Source organism: Topomyia yanbarensis, chromosome 3 (assembly GCF_030247195.1).
Source record: "Topomyia yanbarensis strain Yona2022 chromosome 3, ASM3024719v1, whole genome shotgun sequence".
NCBI lineage: Eukaryota > Metazoa > Arthropoda > Insecta > Diptera > Culicidae > Topomyia > Topomyia yanbarensis.
Window position 1 is genome coordinate 114,629,166 of NC_080672.1, and position 18,500 is coordinate 114,647,665.

Here is an 18,500-nt window from a genome sequence, read left to right on the forward strand (position 1 = left end):
GAGTCGATCGATCGTGAACTGCGATCTACAGACCTACATTTCTACTGGACTCAATTTCCCCTTGTACTGATTTCCGGTTTTATTATGTTTCCGGTTTCTTGAATTGTTTTTACTACGTTATAATTTTTTCTAAAAAAATGGTTTCCGGTACAAAAGGTTGATATCAGTTTTCCCCCGTTTCTCCCACATTACCCTTACGCGAAAATTTATATTTGCGATTCGAGCACTGTCCTCCACGTTGCATACGTGTAGGCTAAATCTACTTAAAACTATTGCTTCTATGAAACGACTATGAACTCGTTTCAAGCTTGAATTCTTCGTATCGGTTCCCAAGAAAATCAGTAGCATCTTTTAATATATCGAGAGACAATACAACCACGATACTATTTATTTTTTGCTGTACTATCCTCTGACTTGTCATTAAATTTATAATACCTCCCGAAATGTCTGTCTCTTACTTCATATTATTTAAGAAAGTGCGTCGTACCGTCCACTGAAAGAAGATTCCTCCATCCAAGGAAGTACCGTCTTTACGAATGGCAATGGACACACTGCGCTAGGGCCAGATGCCCCGAGACTTAGACTTAGCACATTCGCGCAAACCAAACTCGTCTCGGTGACAACCTCGTCGATCTCAATTTCATCTGCAGGTATTTACACGCGATAAGCCTTCGAAAAAGGGTCGTCACTATTAATGTCATTTGTTTGTTTTAGACTGGTTACCAAAAAGGGCTCATTAGGGCGAATCTTTGATATTTCGGTTACAGTCGAATATCGTTATATCAGCGCTTTTCTTTGACGGGGATGAAAATCACAAAGGGCCCAAATGGGGACCATTGATTTAATTTCAAGCCGATGAATCGATTTTATTTCAACATCCGTTTGATCACAAAGGCAATCTTAGCTATAGAAAGTCATTTTTGAACGGGCTCAGTGAGCAGGAACAGAAATAAAGGAATCAGGAATAGAAATCGAAGCGGGCGGCGTTCGAAGCGAGTGAACTGAATTGAATAAGAAGTCAGTTAGACCTACTGTAGCATGTGGCTTCAGAGAAATATTGAGTTTTGTTTGAAATGCCCTTGTTCAGTTCACGGTGTTTATTTTATTATACGTGAATCGCTTGGTTGCTCTGGTTTGATAGGTCAGAGGGTCAGGCGCTTATAAGTCACCCTTCCGGAAGGATTTTCAGTAGTCGGAAGGATCGTAGCACCTCGCCCAATACACTAAGAATCGGCTGCGAAGTCAGTTGAAACAGAAAGCAGTATCAAAGCTTTGCTTGGATTATCGTTTTGAGGGGGTATGTTTTTTTAATTCCCTGTTTTGTAAGCAGTTTTGTAAGTTTTGTAATATATTTTGTACAAAGAAAATTAAACCCGATATTGGTTAGGGGCCGTTCATAAACTACGTAGACTCATAGGAGGGACGGGGGGGGGTCTGGCATAAGCCTACGTTTGTCTACGAGGGAGGAGGGGGGGGGCGGTGTCTTTGAAAAAGTCTACGTAGACTTTTATTTTTTGTTATTCTCGTATTACTAATTATAAATGAGATTTAAAGAGAGTTAGTTGTATTTAAAATATCGGTCTATTCTGCTAGGTGTTTTTAGGCAAACACTTCAAAGCTACACTCTTGGAAAAAATGAAAATTACATTTGACGTAAACAACATAGCGACGTATTTTTCTGTCTCATAATAGATTTTACATGTTCTGATATATAAAATGAAATATTATGACTTATTTGATTTAAAACTCAGACTAAATGAACTAGTTAAAGCCGAACAACTCACATCTTTACATGTAATTGAATGTAAATTTATGTGAATTGGAACGCTCCTTTAATGTGCATCTGGCAAGACGTAAAGTTACAACATTTTATTTGCTGTGCAGTACACTATTGAGGTAACTACTCGTTAAGCGACCACTCAACCCAGAACCCACAATTTTTTTGGACAGCTTCACACGTTGTTGTTTCTTGCGTATATTTTGATATAGTTTTGATCTAGGAATAATATAAAATGACAAAGACAAAGACGATCGCCCAAAATTCCTCTCGGCGGAAGATTTTGACTGTGAAATCATCTGAGACACCACTAGTTAGCAGACATGCATGGACCATTAAATGCATGAACCATAAAAAGTTCAAAAAATGGTCAGAGTTAAACATTAAAACCACTGTTGTAACAACAAAACACCTGATTTTTACCAATAAGTGGATTAATTTTTTTATTTTTTATTTATTGATTTCGGTGGTTAAAGCAGTAGTGTAGTTAAACTTCTACAACAAAGTGTTTAGTGCAGTTAATCAGTTTCTCTTGCAATCATTTACATTGATTTCAAAATCTTTAAACACCCGTTAAAATTTACCTCTTGACCCTACGCAACTCCGTGCAAACCGGACTACATTTATCTTCGAAAATATTCGGAGTTAAACTTTGATATTTTGCGATAATTCTCTCAGGTGATATGGCTATTAATTACATAAGAAAAATAAATATTTTTGGGAAGATATGAATAGCTTCGTTCTCTTAATTAATATTATCTTATTATCTTAGAAATATTGAAATTTGTTGAAAAGTGAAATTTGTGTGCATGTTTGGTTTATTATTTTAGTCTAGATGATAGTACGCATCGACAGTATTATTTTGTAATTGTTTCTTATAATTTAACTATTTTGAATGCACCAGTAAGGCTCAAAAAGAGTTTATCAATTCTGCATTGTTGGTGTTGGTCGCACTTCGGCCAAAATTTGAACTAGTTATAGTAATATATCTTTTTACATATACTTGAGTGACTAACCTTGAAAAGAAGTATTCCGCTACACAAACGTTGAAAAGCACTTTGAATTTGTATTATTTGATTTGATCAATCATAGACAAAAAACTGTGAAAAACCTTTCTTTAATATTTAAAAAGCTTGAAATAAATCTGAACGCTAATTTTTAATTGAACATTACAATGTGCTTCATGCTAATTGCTAATTTCACATTTCCCGCGAATAAAAGAAAATTAAAAGTCTACGTAGACTTTTCGCCGGGGGGGGGGGGGGAGTGGGTTAGTAAAAGTCTCCTAAGGTCTACTAGGGGGGAGGGGGGGTTAAAAATTCGCAAATTTCGGTCTACGTGGTTTATGAACGGTCCCTTAGGTGTCCAGTATCCATTCGCACTGAGTGCCTATCACCGACAACAGATAGGTCATCTGTACCCAAAAAAATGACCCATCAACAGGAAGGAGCGAGACCAATGGCTGACGTGAGCATAAAATTTTTCACGTCACAAAATTTCAACGACCTGGGATAGAACCTGGGCTCAGTGGGTCCAGAAGCAGTCACGTTTACCACTCAGATACCGACGCTCAGTGGTCAGAAAAGACGTCAAAAGAAACGCTATCATATTTCATGAAACTGCTGAATTCACGAAAACACCACCGAAGTCCAGCATATGATTTTGGCCACTGAGCGCCGTTATCTGAGTGGTATACGTGACTACTTCTTGACCCACCTCAAGTTCCCTTAAGGGCGTGATACCACTTTCGAAAATCTTTTTATGTAACAATAACAATGTTTTTTCTTCTCCTACTCATATTCCAGTGGGGAAGTTAATTTCCAATTTCTCTACCAGGGCATTTTTCCGAAATAAGCGTGCAACGATAATGCAGCTACTAGAGGGTATACGGAATCAAATTGCATCTCTTTCAAATTGCTTTAACATTTTTCCATTACTGTAACATTCCATTCTATTGAAATTTTAGGTGAATTTAGTTCAATGTGTATTGTTTACATTGTGCAAGTTTTACTAACAATTGTGCACCAAAAACGAAAATAGAATCAGAAGAACATCAGCGGCATAAACATTTTTTGCACACGTACCTAGGAACCACGGATGTCAGGTGCACAGACTAATCTGTGTTTCACAAATTTTCAGTATGCTGCACAGATCGTTAAAACTGTACAGATTGCCACAGTTTTTTGTCATAATGCGCAGATTTCCACAGTTTTCTGGTATTATGCACAGAAAAGCACAGGTTTCTCATTTTTATTTCAATGTTTGACGTCGTGCTGCAGATTTTAAAAAAAAATTCATATGCCAATACAGATTTCAAAAAATATTACCTTGCATCACTGCTTGGAACTCCGGCTATCTCTTACTGTGCCATTAGCAAGAAACCGGGAATGGTACAATCTACAGTAAGTCGTGGTTTGAAACGGTATAACTGGGGCTCCTAGTACCGACCCTTGTTAAAGAGAACCGGTTCCATGGTACCGATACCCTCAGCTGGTATTACCGACAAATTTGATTTGTTCAAGGAAGCCCTCTTTAGTTAAATCTAACGTTCCATTTTTTATCATATTTTGTTTGCCTAATAACTTTTCCGATCGACAAATCATGTTCAATGTTAATGTAGTGCCTTCTTTGATTCTTAGTTTTGGCATGCTTTTCGATTCAATCACCTTTCACCTCCGCTACTTGCTTCAAATTCGAAATACAAGAAGCCCAACAATAAATCAAGAAGGAATTCTCAGTTTTCTAGATTGGATTCTATCTTCTAGGATTACTGTGCCCTAATTCATCTTTGCACCTCTATTCATCCCCACTTTTCATTTCATTCAAACGCGAATATTTTGCAATGCATTTTCCAAGCCAGATTTTTTTGTAGTACTGCTTCTCAGGAACGAAGCAAAGATGCTGAAATCGATTTAAGAGCAATCCAATCATTGAAAATCGAGTTATCAGCGAAAAAGTGTGGCATTCTGACTAATGAGAGGAATAAGGGCTCACTTTCTCTTATGTATCACCTCACTACCTTTTTAAATCGTCAGCAAATCACAATACTCGCCATTTGAAGCAATTCATGCGGATGCCGAATCCAAAACAATTATGTACTAAATCGGTGTACTTGATTTTATAGATAAAGTATGAATGGCAAATCGTCAACCAATATGACAGAAAATAATTATGTAGGCACACAACGAATAAAAGGCATCACTTATGAAACATGTTCAAAATATCATGTTTTTCATTTTCGTTCGTTGAAATTCGAAATTTAGTGCAAAACCGTTCTAATTATTTTCAACCGTATAATTAAAATGAGTAGGATCTCAAGCAGGTTGTCTAAGCTTTCAAGAGGGATTCCAATAGTTGAGTGATTTTGGTAGTGCAAAAACAGTCCTTAACCAAATCGTTTGTACACGATACACAAAAATGATAAATTGGTAATGTATATGACAAAACAGGGGTGTCGTGACCACACTTCGAAGGTTTTTCAAATCTTGCAAAGCATAAATTGACATAATTTCAATGATTGTTCCTATATGAATGAAATGACAAATTTTCAGGTTAAAACGGCAATAACTTTGCAATTTATAGAAAAATTTTATATTTTTAGTTATCATATAATAACTGTCATCTCTTCCAAACAACTTAACAAACTCTGCTGCTAACCCCGTGGTTTTGCAGGGTTAAGGAGAATCATTGTGAAATGTCCAATACACAATTTTATGTTGTTACCTCCCCTAAAACACTTCAGAACACTCCCACCTGTCATACAAGTACATTGTCTGCTTGTTGAAATCATTATATGAAATTATTGACCTGTATTCAATGCTGAGAACTCGGTAATAAATTTGTTTTACTGAATAGATTAACGAACGGGATCCCTAGGAAAATTTCGCTGAGCCCAATGAATCGAACATAATGCGTAAAATTTAGCCATTTGAAAGAGATACAAGCAGAATTTTGAGAATATGATAATCGCGGTTATGTCCCGGACATTACCCGCTCCTAGTTCTACGCTAAGCGTGATTCATTTCTGTACGCTAGGAAAAAGATTCCGATGGTTGTTTCGAGAGATTTTAACATTGATGTTTCAAATTTGTTCATTTCATGAATGAATTCTCAACGAGCTTAGAATCCAATGCATCCCTTATCAATGCAGACGCCAACAACAAAGGTTATTTTCAGAACCACCATAATTATTATAAAGAATAACTTGAAACATTCCCACATATTTCATTGAGTATCATTCGAATTGAATTACAAGTCAAACGAGTAGTCACGACACTCCGGTTATGTCCTAGACATTACCAACCCATCTTTTTCTATTATGCATTCGTCCTAATATGGACGGTTTGTAGATAACTATGGTGATACAGGACGAGAATCTTTTGAAACTTCCTAATATAATTGCTTTTCATTATATATTCATCCTAAGGACGGTTTGCATATAACTATGACACAAATCCATCTACAATTAACAGCACTAACGGAAAATAAGCACCACTAATTCTTTACAAGTATTTTGTTAGTCCTGAAAAGGACTGTTGGCAACATTAAAGACGCGTGAATTTACTTATCTTCTTCGGGCAGCTTTCTTGGCAGGTTTGGCGGCCTTCTTTGGCTTTTAGTGGCAGTTGCTACCACCTTTTCAGTGACTGCGTTTCTTAGCCTTTAACTTTTTGGCCTTCTCACCGCCACCACCTCCACCAACGTTTTTCTTCTTCTCTCCGGTGGTAGCCGATTTGATTGGTCATCCGATGCAGCTTCTCACGACCACCTAGCACGCACGTCCGTTATGCATTGCGTCTTACACACGTCTGGCTTCGAGAAAAGCTGCGACACCCCTATGCATAGGTTTTATCATTAATGTTTATTTTTATTTAAAGTAGTTTTTGAACGATTTAAACAAATTTTATATAGCAAACAACGTATCGGTAACAATCGTTGAACGTTTTTCTTCCATTTATGAAACAAGATTAGCAATCCGTTTAGTAGAAGGAAAGTTATTAATGTTCAAAATGTACGTAACGCTAATATACACTACAATCGCTTTCTCGCTCGTTCTCGTGCCGTGCATGAGCCTTTCCTTTCCGTCCGGCTTCTAATGGCATAACCAAAACTAATATGGCGGCTTTCCCCCACCAACTTCTCTCGTCAAGCAACCCAATACGAATTTTATTGTTCGGTTGGTGCACCATATTGACGGCTCTGTGCGAGATGGGCTGAAAATTTTCACTTTTCCGACTCGTTTTCGAAAGATTTTTCAAAACACTATTTTTCCGTTGATAATGAATGTACTACATATTCCAGAATTTAATACAACATTGGTACAAATATTTTCGACAAAATGCCGAAGAAATTGATTAAATCCATTCAGTGCAACAAAAGATATAAGCGTTCAAAACCTTACATCATTTTTCTTCCCAAATTTTAAAAAGGGACCCCTATATTGAAAGGTAAGTCGTTAGTCACGACAAAAGTGCAGGACTACACACGTACAATAGTTAAAAGACTCCAAATCGCGATGAATGACAGAATACTAGGATGAATGACAGAATAAGCTCTACACTCAACAATTGATGGAAGCAAAATTCCTGCAGCTTCCTTTTCTTTACAGCTGATCATGAGTTCGACATTCCTGAGAAAGCTGGATAGCAGAAGATGTCTAAGTTTGCCAAAAATGTATGATTTGGCAAGCTATTTGCTCGTGTGGAAGTGAAGCACCCCGTTCGTGAGAACCGGAACGGTCAATGAGCAAGTGTACTTGAAAAAATGCCTCCAAAAGCGTCTACTTCACTTCTGAGATCTCACGATGGATTTACACTTTTCTGACAGAATTTAATCTCGTACCATTACTCGAAATATGTGCTGGAGTGGTGCAAGTCTTAGGAGCCCAATTTCGTACCAAATGATCTTAATCCCTTGAACACACCAGAATCGCTGCTAATTGAAAAATACTGGGCCATCATGACGCAGACCATCCACACAAAAACGAGTTGGCTCAAACGTTGTACCGTAAACGGGGCATCTTTGATCACCGGGGTAAGTTTGATCATGAGACTTTTGTCAGTAACGTGCGATAAGATGATTTCCTCTAACAAAATCATCGAAACAAAATACAAAACATATTCTAAACATGTTCAGCATCTACTGGCAACGATTTTTTTTTGTCATTTAATGTACTTTTTATGAACACAAATCCTTGTATATTAATGAAATCAAGCAACTTCAACTAAACTGATCACTTTTTTAGAAACCGTAAATATTTTTGTCCAATAATTTATTTAAAAAATCCGAGATTTTTATTGCTAACTATTTTATTTCGACTATTTTCCCGAAAAAGTTAGCTAAGAAACTTTTCCAACCCGAAGAGGCGAATGACCTTAAGGTTAAAACCACTATAAGCTAAATAAAAAAAGTACTATATAAATGGTGCGGTAGACCATTCAGGCTAAATCCCCCTACTTATCAACAAAAAAGTATCGAGTGTTCCGGTTTACGGTGCTACTTATTGGTCGATGCCAAGAAACGGTTTATATTTGAATTAAACTGAACCGTTTGGTCCAAAAGTTGGTCGTGTCATCGTTGTGAGCTTTTTTAACATCGACCAGCGCAAAGAAACCATACGAATCATCGGGTCATAAAGAGTTCCCGGTTCGGCACAAGAACAGCTGCCGAAAGCAGGTCAGGTTACGAATCAAAATTCAAGAGCACTCCATACCCTTTGCCTTCTAATCGGCATATGGATAGCTAAGTCGACTATGAATAATCATAATAGGAATATACAAACCACCGCAAGTGAGTGTGTTCACTTTATAACATGCCCCTTCGAGTGCAATTGTTGCGCTGCGAGTTTCAGCCGGCCGATGCTGATGATGGGAAAACATTTTTCAAGGGTGTACAACTGTCTGCGTACAGAATTCCAACAGTGTTTTTTTTTCTACGAACCACCGATCAGCATATGAAATTATGATACTTCACCGGCAGTTTGCGCAGCAACCCAGTTAAGATGTTTGTAGCATTTAAGTACAGTGTTTAATAAAAGCAAGACGATGATGGAAGTGTAAGAAGATATCTCACACGCGGTTTGGTGAACACGCCCTACCGGAGAATTCAGCCGTAGCGAAAACGGATCTATCAACGGTGGGTCCGACGGTGTGAAAATGTTATGAAAATTATTGCAATTTATTTCTCTTGCATGAATTATTAGTTATGGACTTGTTTGTAAACAAATCCAGAACTAAAATCTAAATCATAATTACCAATTACATCTAGTTTGATTTTCAATCAGTTGCAACCAGCGAGAGAAAGAAGCGATATAAATTAAAATTTATAGGCAAAAGAGCGAGCCAATTACATCCCATCAAGGGATAAAAATTAATCTGTAGAGCATATTGTTTAATGTTGGTATATGCAAGAGGCAAAAACATATAGCGATATTCTGATATGCTTCTATGCCGCCTATGATCGCAAATCAGTTTTATAAATATGGAAATCCCATAGAAAATAGGACTAGCATACGATCATGGGCTGTATATTTCTAACTAAGAACTGTTTTTGAACTACCTGCACAATTCTAGCAACTTCTCAAACTCCTACGTTTCTCATAACCATTATTCATCTTCGGTTTTGATTTTTAACGAAAAAGATACATTCACTATTCCACCGTGGGCCCACCGTCTGGACGCCATTTATTATCAATTGAACGTTCGGTCTTGAACGTTCGAAAAACATCCATGTGCCAAAGTGCCTTTTACGAAAGAATTCCCCGCCGTCTCACACTTGCATTCGCCTTTTTCTACGACTCTAGCTGGCATAGAGCGATGTGCTATTCGCCGTGGCTTTGTTGCGTGTAACAATGTGTGCCTGTGGTAAACTGGACGGGTTTTGCACATTCCGGTTGAGTGTATCGCTCTGAAAATTTTATTTTGCTATATGGACTGGTATGCAGAATAACATCTCAATCACTTCATGCTGCAGGGAGGTGAAATTTTATTATTCATTATTTTGTTTAGTGGTATGTTTCTTTTCTTGAGGAAAATTCAGTTTTGAAAAGCATAGAACAAATACGGGAAATGTTCAAACAACTGCATTGAATATAATTTAAGAAACCTTAAAACATCCCATAGGAGCATCGTCTATCATAGTGTAACTGGAATTGAGCAGCATAATGCTACGATAATACGATAATATCGGAGGAGGGCTCGGGGGTTTGGACCCCGCCAAAAAAATTTCAACTTGTTAAGAAATTTTAAATTAGTCTCTCAACTCAAAATCATTTCAAACCAATTTTTTCACAGGTTTTTCAGACCCACTAGGAAAGTTTATTATAGAGGAATTAGAAAATTTTATTCGCCTGGAGGGGTACTTGATGATGGAAGGGCGGTTTAGGGAAGGGTGGTGAGTGATGTGGGGGTGCCCCTCACCGAATCCCCCTAACTACGACCCTGTTAAAATACAGAAAACCTATGTAAGTAAAAAAATTGGCCGGGATTAGGTTGACGATGTTCAGAGTGATTGCATAACCTTTCTATAGGAGAAAGACAAAAATGTGAATTTGCTGTGTGTCCGCACTCTTAAACCCGTAACGCCGGAACCGGAACTCGGAATTTAATGAAATTCAATAGCAGCCTATGGGAACGTACCTTTCATTTGAGACTAAGTTTGATGAAATCGGTTCAGCCATCTCCGAGTAACCGATGTGCACATTTTTGATCACATACATACATACATACACACACATACATACACATACACAGACACAGACATTTGCCGAACTGAGTCGAATGGTATATGACAGATGGCCTTCCGGGTCGGGATTAGGTTGATGATGTTCAGAGTGATTGCATAACCTTTCTATAGGAGAAAGGCAAAAAGTGGTATCGATTATTATCTTTCGTACTAGTTAAGAATTCAGTCGCTAAGGCGGCGGAGCTGTTATCAACAATTTTAACAAAGCTTGGTAGAAATATGGTGTCCTCGAGAAAGTTGTAGGTCCAATCATTTAAAATATATCTTCTGAAGATGCAAACGTTGTAAGTCCTACACGTTTCGAGATAGAGCATGTTTTTAGTAAAAAAATAACTTACATGTTATGTTATCGCCAAATTTCAAAACTTGTGGGACTTACAAATTTAGTATCTTTAGAAGATATACTTCTGATGGCTATAAAACTACCATAAAACCTCAATTGTTACTAGGGTTATAATTACCTGACATACAGCTTTGTGGTAGACACCATCTTTCTATATCATTCCATTAAAAAGTTGACAGTAGGTCGTCAAACGGTGGGGTAACAAAATTCTCACAAGTTTCCTATCTCATGCCTCCACGCGAGTCTAAGTCTATTGATGACATTTGGTCCTTAGACCGGCGACGACTGGGTGCTATCAGCCTTCTGCCGATAGTAGCAGAATGAGAGGATGCGAACAGATCTAGTCGAGAAAACATTGCCGTAAAAATGAATAGTTGATCGGAAATTAGCCCCAATACGAATAATCTGACTAGTACCTATGATCACGGGTCAATACGTATTGAAAATTCGCCGCGTCTGTTTTTATGAACCTAATTTCAAGCTCCGTTATTGCTAACAAGCCCGTGCATCAGGTTAACAATCCTTTATATTTCCCTCCAGTGTTCGTTATTATCGCTCGCATACTTGTATTCCACAAATCTGATATGGAAAATAAGAAATACTTTCCTTGATTTATAACATCTCGCGCTATTTTTGCCTGTATAATGTGTCACTCCGAGTGGAGTTCAAATTGCTTTTGTGTAGGGAACATAGTATACTCTCGGTAGCCGGCTGCCCAGAGTTTAAAAAAAACCAAAAACTAAACAAGATCTCTTTTTCGAGTGATCGTGCACTCGAAGACTAACTAAACAACTACGTAATAAAATATGCTTTACAGGTCGCATCGCTTGCTTGGAGCGAATCCTAGACCTGATACCCTTCCAAACTACCATCTCCCCGACACCTATGGAAGTGTCTGATGAATCGTCGTCTTTCCGTTAAGTAGGTGGAGCATCAACACTTCCTGTTTACCTTATCTTTTATCCTTCCCCGTGAACGATGGAGATGGGGGCGGCCGGTAATGATGGCTATCATGCTGTTGAGGTTTTAATATGGGTCGAATTGGTATGAATTCCTACTTACCATTTCCTAAGCAACTCTTATTAGATAATCAGCAGTCAAACATGATGAAGTCAGTGTGCAATCCGCCAAAATCATCGTCACAACGCAACGCAACGCAACGCATTCCATTAAAAAGTTGACAGTAGCGCCGCCTGAATTCTAAACTAATATGAAATGACCAAATAAAGAACAAGATTCTATGCAACAACTTTGGCAAAAAAAACTATAATTCTTAAACAAAGGATAAGAAAAGGATCTGTAAATTGTGTGTTACCCCCTTTTGGACGCCAGCCATTAAATCGGAAAAGGCAAAAGATTGGTTTTGACAATCGTGATCACGAAAAAGCCTTTTTGGAAAACCAACGTTTCGAGATAACCGAGTTCAAAGTATCAAGTTACCACAGCTCTTGGTAGAAGAGATGAGAAAAGATTCTTAAGGAATTGTACTTTCAGATGAAGCAAAAGAAATTTTTTCATTGTTTTCGGAAAAATAAAAAGATATGATATGCAGCCAGCAAATGGCCCATAGAAGGTTAAGGCTGTAATGAAAAAAAACGTAATATGTCATATTTTAAATTAAAAATTACCTCGGAGAATTTATCACATTATGCTGTTGCTATTGGTATATTCCTGTAAAAAAAAAAATTACAGTTAGGACGGATACAGAGAATAATGATTTGAGCGTAGTTTGATTTCATGCATTCTATTAAGGAGTAAGAAATATATTATAAGATTAAAGCATTATATAGGCTGATTTCTCATAAGATTAGTAAAAATGCAATGGAATAATCGAAGTTGAAATACATAGAAACAATTGGACGGAATATATTGAAGGAAAAAAACAGAAAACAGAAACAACTGAAAACAGATAAAAGTGAAAAATACTACAAAAACCTGTTTTAATCCACCTAGCGGTGCAATTGTGCCTTTTTCATTTCTCTAAACTATGGCACAGAGACTTTTTATGTTCAACATAATTGTGGAAATGTCCATTACATTCTTAGTAGGGGAGACAGAGGAGACTTGATCCCCTTTTTTATTTTTCAATCCTACTCCGTGGAATGGTAAAAAAACTATGTATTTTTTGTAGTTTTATATTGTTTCTAGGGTTGACTGATAATCATAAAAAAATTACATGGAAATATTATACTGGACATGAGCTAAGAGCATTTTTGGAAAACAACAAAAAAATGGAAAATTCTTTGATTAGTGGAGACTCGATCCCTAATTTGGGGACACTTGATTATTTTTTGAAAACGTGTTTAAAAGAGCATGTTGGGTAATAAGCCTATTTTTACCCTGTTTCTATTATCATCCTACCAATTTGAAGCCTTTGGTTAGAACAGCGTCTGCCATCTTTGCTCAACGCATTGGCTCAAATGGTGTTGCGATAATTGGGGTACTCGATTAGAGTTTTTGCTGTGCTCAAACAGAAGATTTTCACCATTCTCAAGAAATTTTGTTATTATATTGGCTCTTAATAAGAGGCGAATGACCTTAAGGCTGAAACCTCCATAATCGAAATAAAAAAATGGCTCCTAATAAAAAAGCAAAGAAGCTGTAATAATAAAATTAATAATGAAATAATGTGACACCCTCCCTAATAGGGCAAAAATAGGTACCTAATCCCATTCAATGTTATAAATGTATTGTGGTATTGATTAAATTGTTGTGATTTACTATTTTTGTTACTACATATTATCCATCTCTCACCTGATTTTTATTACGAATTCCCCAAATCTCTGTGCAATGATTTGAAAGCTGTCGTTATTATGGTTGAGGAACGTCAAATGTGGGATGCATGGTCGGTACGTATGCTGTAGTAAACATTTACAGTTAAGTTTTTGTATGATGAAGCGTTCATTTTTGACAGTTTTTTTGTTATTTTATGGCAACAATGACTTCAATTGTTCTGGTGTGAATTTGGTTATTTTCAGTAGTGTGTATGAAGCATGGCGAAGGGGATCAAATCTCCACGAATTTGAAGGGATCAAGTGAACCCATAGCATCTATTTCAGCAAACTTTAGTACAAATATAGTTGAACAAAAAAATCAGCTCAATCATAGCGTATTCATATAATTGACATTCTCCTGTATTTCTGTATGCAAAAGTATAGTATGCAGTGGGAGACTTTATCAATTGTATAAAAGTTTGAAAATTTGGAAAATAAATCTTCTTCAGTTCTTCTGAGATTTTTTTCTTTAAATCGGTAAAAATTCGGTAACACATGTCCAATTTATTTTTTTGTGTTAAAGAAACATTTGTTTAGATAAAACTACGCAACTTTCTAGTATATTTGATTAATGTATTCTGATCCGCCTTTGAGTTACAATAATGGGATCAAGTCTCCCCGGGGATCAAGTCTCCTCAGTCTCCCCTACACTTTGCACTTATACACAATGGCATGCCAGCCACGAACTTGATGAGCTGCGTGTCGACGGTGAAACACTTGAAACAAAAAAATATCATACTTCATTAGCCTAATCAGCATTAGATCAATGTTATCTGCTTGCTAACTCATTTTGTCATGCGGGGGTGGGTATGTGAGGAGGGCGAACGTCCCATGAACGAACGACTCCCCAGCTTAAATTGGTATGCTTTGTGATATAGTGGTAGTTTAAAGATGATGGGGTTGAAAGGGAGGGGTATGAGGGCTGGATAGGGTGGTGGTCTGAGGGGTGATTTAAGGAGATTTTTAAGGGAGGGGAGTGAACAGTATAGGGGGGTTTAACCCCTCTCCGTAAACCATCAACTACGCCCCTGTTAAAATCCAGAAACCTTATGCGAGTCGAAAAAAAATTAGGATTAGGTTGACGTTTTTCAGAGTGATTGCATAACCTTTCTATATGAGAAAGGCAAAAATGTGCAAAATCCAAAAAAGTAAATCGTCGTCAAATTTTTTTTCGAGTTTGCATCAAATCTCGACGTTTCATGCACCTTGAACACATTTAGCATCAAAAATAAAAATTCTATTTTTATTTTTCCTATAGTTTATATGAGAAATTTCTGTGTGGCCGCACTCTGAAACCCGTAATTCCGGAACCAGAATTCCGATCGATCCAAAATTCAATAGCAGCCGATGGGAAAGTTGCACCATTTGAGACTAAGTTTGGGCATATCGGTCCAGCCATCTCTGAGAAAAATGAGTGACATTATTTGACACACACGCACATACATACACACACATACACACACATACACACACATACAGACTTTTTCCGATCTCGACGAACTGAGTCGAATAGGATATGACACTCGGCCCTCCGGGCCGGGATTAGGTTGACATTTTTCAGAGTGATTGCATAACCTTTCTATATGAGAAAGGCAAAAAGAAAAATAAGAAAAAGATAAAAAATAAATGGGTTAAATATTAAATAAATTCATTTAAAGTAAGACATAAAATTAGATGAAATGGAAAACAGAAACTCGCACAAAACAAAAAAAGATAAAATAAAATAGTGGGGAAAATTTGTTCGAATGATAAAATAAACAAAATGAAAAACATGCAATTCAAAATTGCTTAAAATAAAATAAAGGAAAGTGCTAAAGGTAATGGAACACAACAATAAAGAAAAATTAAAGAATATTGAAAAATGTCAATACAGAAGAGAAGCATAAATTTCAAAACTGATAAATGGAGAACAAAAAAATTCACATCAAATTAAAAAAACTAAAACGAAATAATAGAAAAAAATATGATTATTAGAAAATGAAAAATATGGAAAAAGTTCGAATGGAGAAAATATTAAAATAGGTTTATTAGAATATATGAAAAATACAAAAAGAAACAACAAAACATGCAGAAAATTAAAATATGAAACAATAGAATAAGAAAAAAATTGGAATGAATAAAATCTTTAGATTATATGAAGAATATAAAATTTTCCCGACAAAACGGCAAAAAATGCAAAAAAATATTCAAATTGAGATAGTTTGTTGAAGATGAAAAACGAACTTTCGGATTCTCATATTTAAATAATAATTTTTAAGTGTACTACGAATCGTTTTCTTCGTGGATTTTCTTGTTCTTTCTTAATTAGTAATGGAATTTCGTTTCATCAGAATCCGACACTAACTTAGTGCCAGGGCTAAGCTAGCGCCGGAACACTATTTATGTTTCTGTATGATGTCTCGCAGAAACTTGGTTTGGCTTAGCAAGCCAATGCAATGTGCACTATGCTATATTCCCTGTCCGTGTCACAAAGTTAGTGTCGGATTCTAATGAGACGAAGTCGAAACGTAAATTCCGTAATTTAGTTATAGGTTTTGTGCTTTAGTTATAGGTTTTGTGCTTTTCAAGCGCAAAGTTTTAAACAATTTTCTCCTTAATGAAGAAAAAATAGTTTTTACACATATTTTTCTCAACTTATAGAAATATAGCAAAATGTTTATTTTTAATTTGTGAAGTTATGCAGAATTCGTTTCTCGAGTCCTATTTGACCAATTGAACACTTTAAAAGAAGACTCCTGAGTTTTCTTCTTTCTTATAGATACTTTCGTGATTAATTTAGTGTTTACGGTGGATTAAAATAAGTAGAAGATAAATAATCGCATTTAGACTAATGATTCTATTTTAACAGCATAATTTAAGTAAAAAAACCACTCTTTTTTGAAACCCATCTACAGATTGCAAATTTTCGCATTATTAGTAAAATGCGATTCAGAATGAATTTTTCGAGAGCACGGAACTCAAAAATACTTGATACCTTTTTAAATAGTCGGTCAAAATCAATGAGATAATTATAGTATAGTATGAAATAGAAAATAAATTGCAGTACACAATTAACAAAAAAGACCAACTGCAAATTAAAATCGTATTTGAGTTTTTAAAGTTTTCTTTTGATAAGTGTTTCATACAGTATAAAATTTATGATATAATTTACGATTAACTTTAGGATAGAAATTAAATCATATTTGGTTATTTCGGTTTTTTACAAGAAAATCTTTGACCACCTCCGTGTGCACACGATTGTCACTCCACAGCAAAGAAAATCCATGATGTGCTAATCGACAGCTTCGACTACCCACCCGACTTTGTTTTAGACACAATCTTTTTTTTTTTGCTTCTTAAGAAGTTTCTCCAATAAATATTTCACTGGTAAACATAACCATTGTAAATTAAAATTTAAAAAAATGATTGTCCGAATTACCCCTACATTGTGAAAGGATAGCAAAACGTAGAGTTTTCCAAATCGTCGCCTAGCGCTGCCATGGAGTGATGCAGATGAATTGTTATAGCCCCAAAATGTAGCTGAGGTTTCAAACTAACAATTAGGACCTATGACCGATAAATTCTTTCACATCAAACCACCTTAAAGGGCGATTGGCTTAGGTAGGTTCGAGTAGCCCCGGGTTTACCAATATTTGTTTCCCAACATGCTGCAATTTAGAATTTGAGCAAGCTATCCTAATTAAAGCATACCAGTATTCAAACTCTAATAGCATTTTCAGATAAATTGTCTTTAAAATATTATTTTTCAGAATCATTCCTTCTGTTCAAAGTCCGGGCCATATTAACAAAACCTCATGTTGAATCTCCCAGTAGTATGCTATTTTTCTTCCGCATGTTTCTACAGCGCCCGACAATTAAGTTGATTCCACATTACAATTACTATTACAATGTTATTTACAGAATTCAATGGGGTCACCGCTATTACTTCTTAGCAAAACAAATTTGTTACTATCTAAAAGTATTTAGACGAAAGGCGTTGCTTTATTTGGAGGAAGGAATAAGCTTCGGCTAATTCTTTGTTTTATTAAATTTATTAAAATTAAAGCTCTGCCATTTTTTAAAGTAACGAAGTGGCAACCACGTGATAAACCACCTTTTGTTAGATTCAAATATTCCGAAAGACGCTCACAACAAGGATCTCGCAGTCATCTTAAATACCACACTTGAATTCAACCTACATTGAAAACAAAAGAGCATTCCAAAGTGCTAATTCAAGAACAGCTGTAATTACGTATGGTAATTAAAATTCTGTAGAATTTTGACGTTTGAAAATGTACTATTCTCTTTCGATTCTCGTTAAAAATCTTTTCTTTCTGGGTGGCCTATAAAAAACAAACCGAACAAATCAACGCAAATGTAAAAATGCATACCATTGCCATCATCTTTAGTCTAAAACAATTCGAAGCATTTCCAGCAGCATAGCGTTGCCTCTCTCTGTCTCTGTGTGCAGTGAAGTACAAAATGGGAAAGCTCCTTTTGACCGTCCGACTCGGCATTCATTTGCTGCAAGAGATGATGCCTTTCAATTGCACTCTTTACGGAGTGATTGGATCACTTGAACCCCTACTAAAATGGGCTTGGTGAAATCACTCACATTTTCAGCTGCGAAAACAAACCAACTAATTGGGCACGGGTAAAAATTGCCAATAAAAATCCACTCTTAATTATAAATATTAATGCAATGCCTATATTGGATAGGGATAAATTAAAAATAGATAGCGAAATCGTGAATTGACTTTTAATAGCATCCTCTCTACACACATTTGAAGTTGTAAACTCTTTTAACAACGAAAACGGTCCAAAGTTGAGCCTCTTGTGTCGGATCGTTTCGCTCAATGCAACTTTCTAGTTTGCGAATTCGTGT

At 36.3% G+C, this 18,500-nt stretch overlaps 1 protein-coding gene across 1 annotated transcript in view; it reads right to left on the reverse strand.

The window, feature by feature from the left end:
* LOC131690132 (bromodomain-containing protein DDB_G0280777) overlaps positions 1-18,500 on the reverse strand; it is a 351,834-nt gene that overhangs the window by 282,782 nt on the left and 50,552 nt on the right. The window contains exon 2 of the mRNA XM_058975671.1: positions 12,491-12,533. The gene's annotated coding sequence lies outside the window, so the exon portion shown is untranslated. The remainder of the gene's footprint in view (positions 1-12,490; positions 12,534-18,500) is intronic.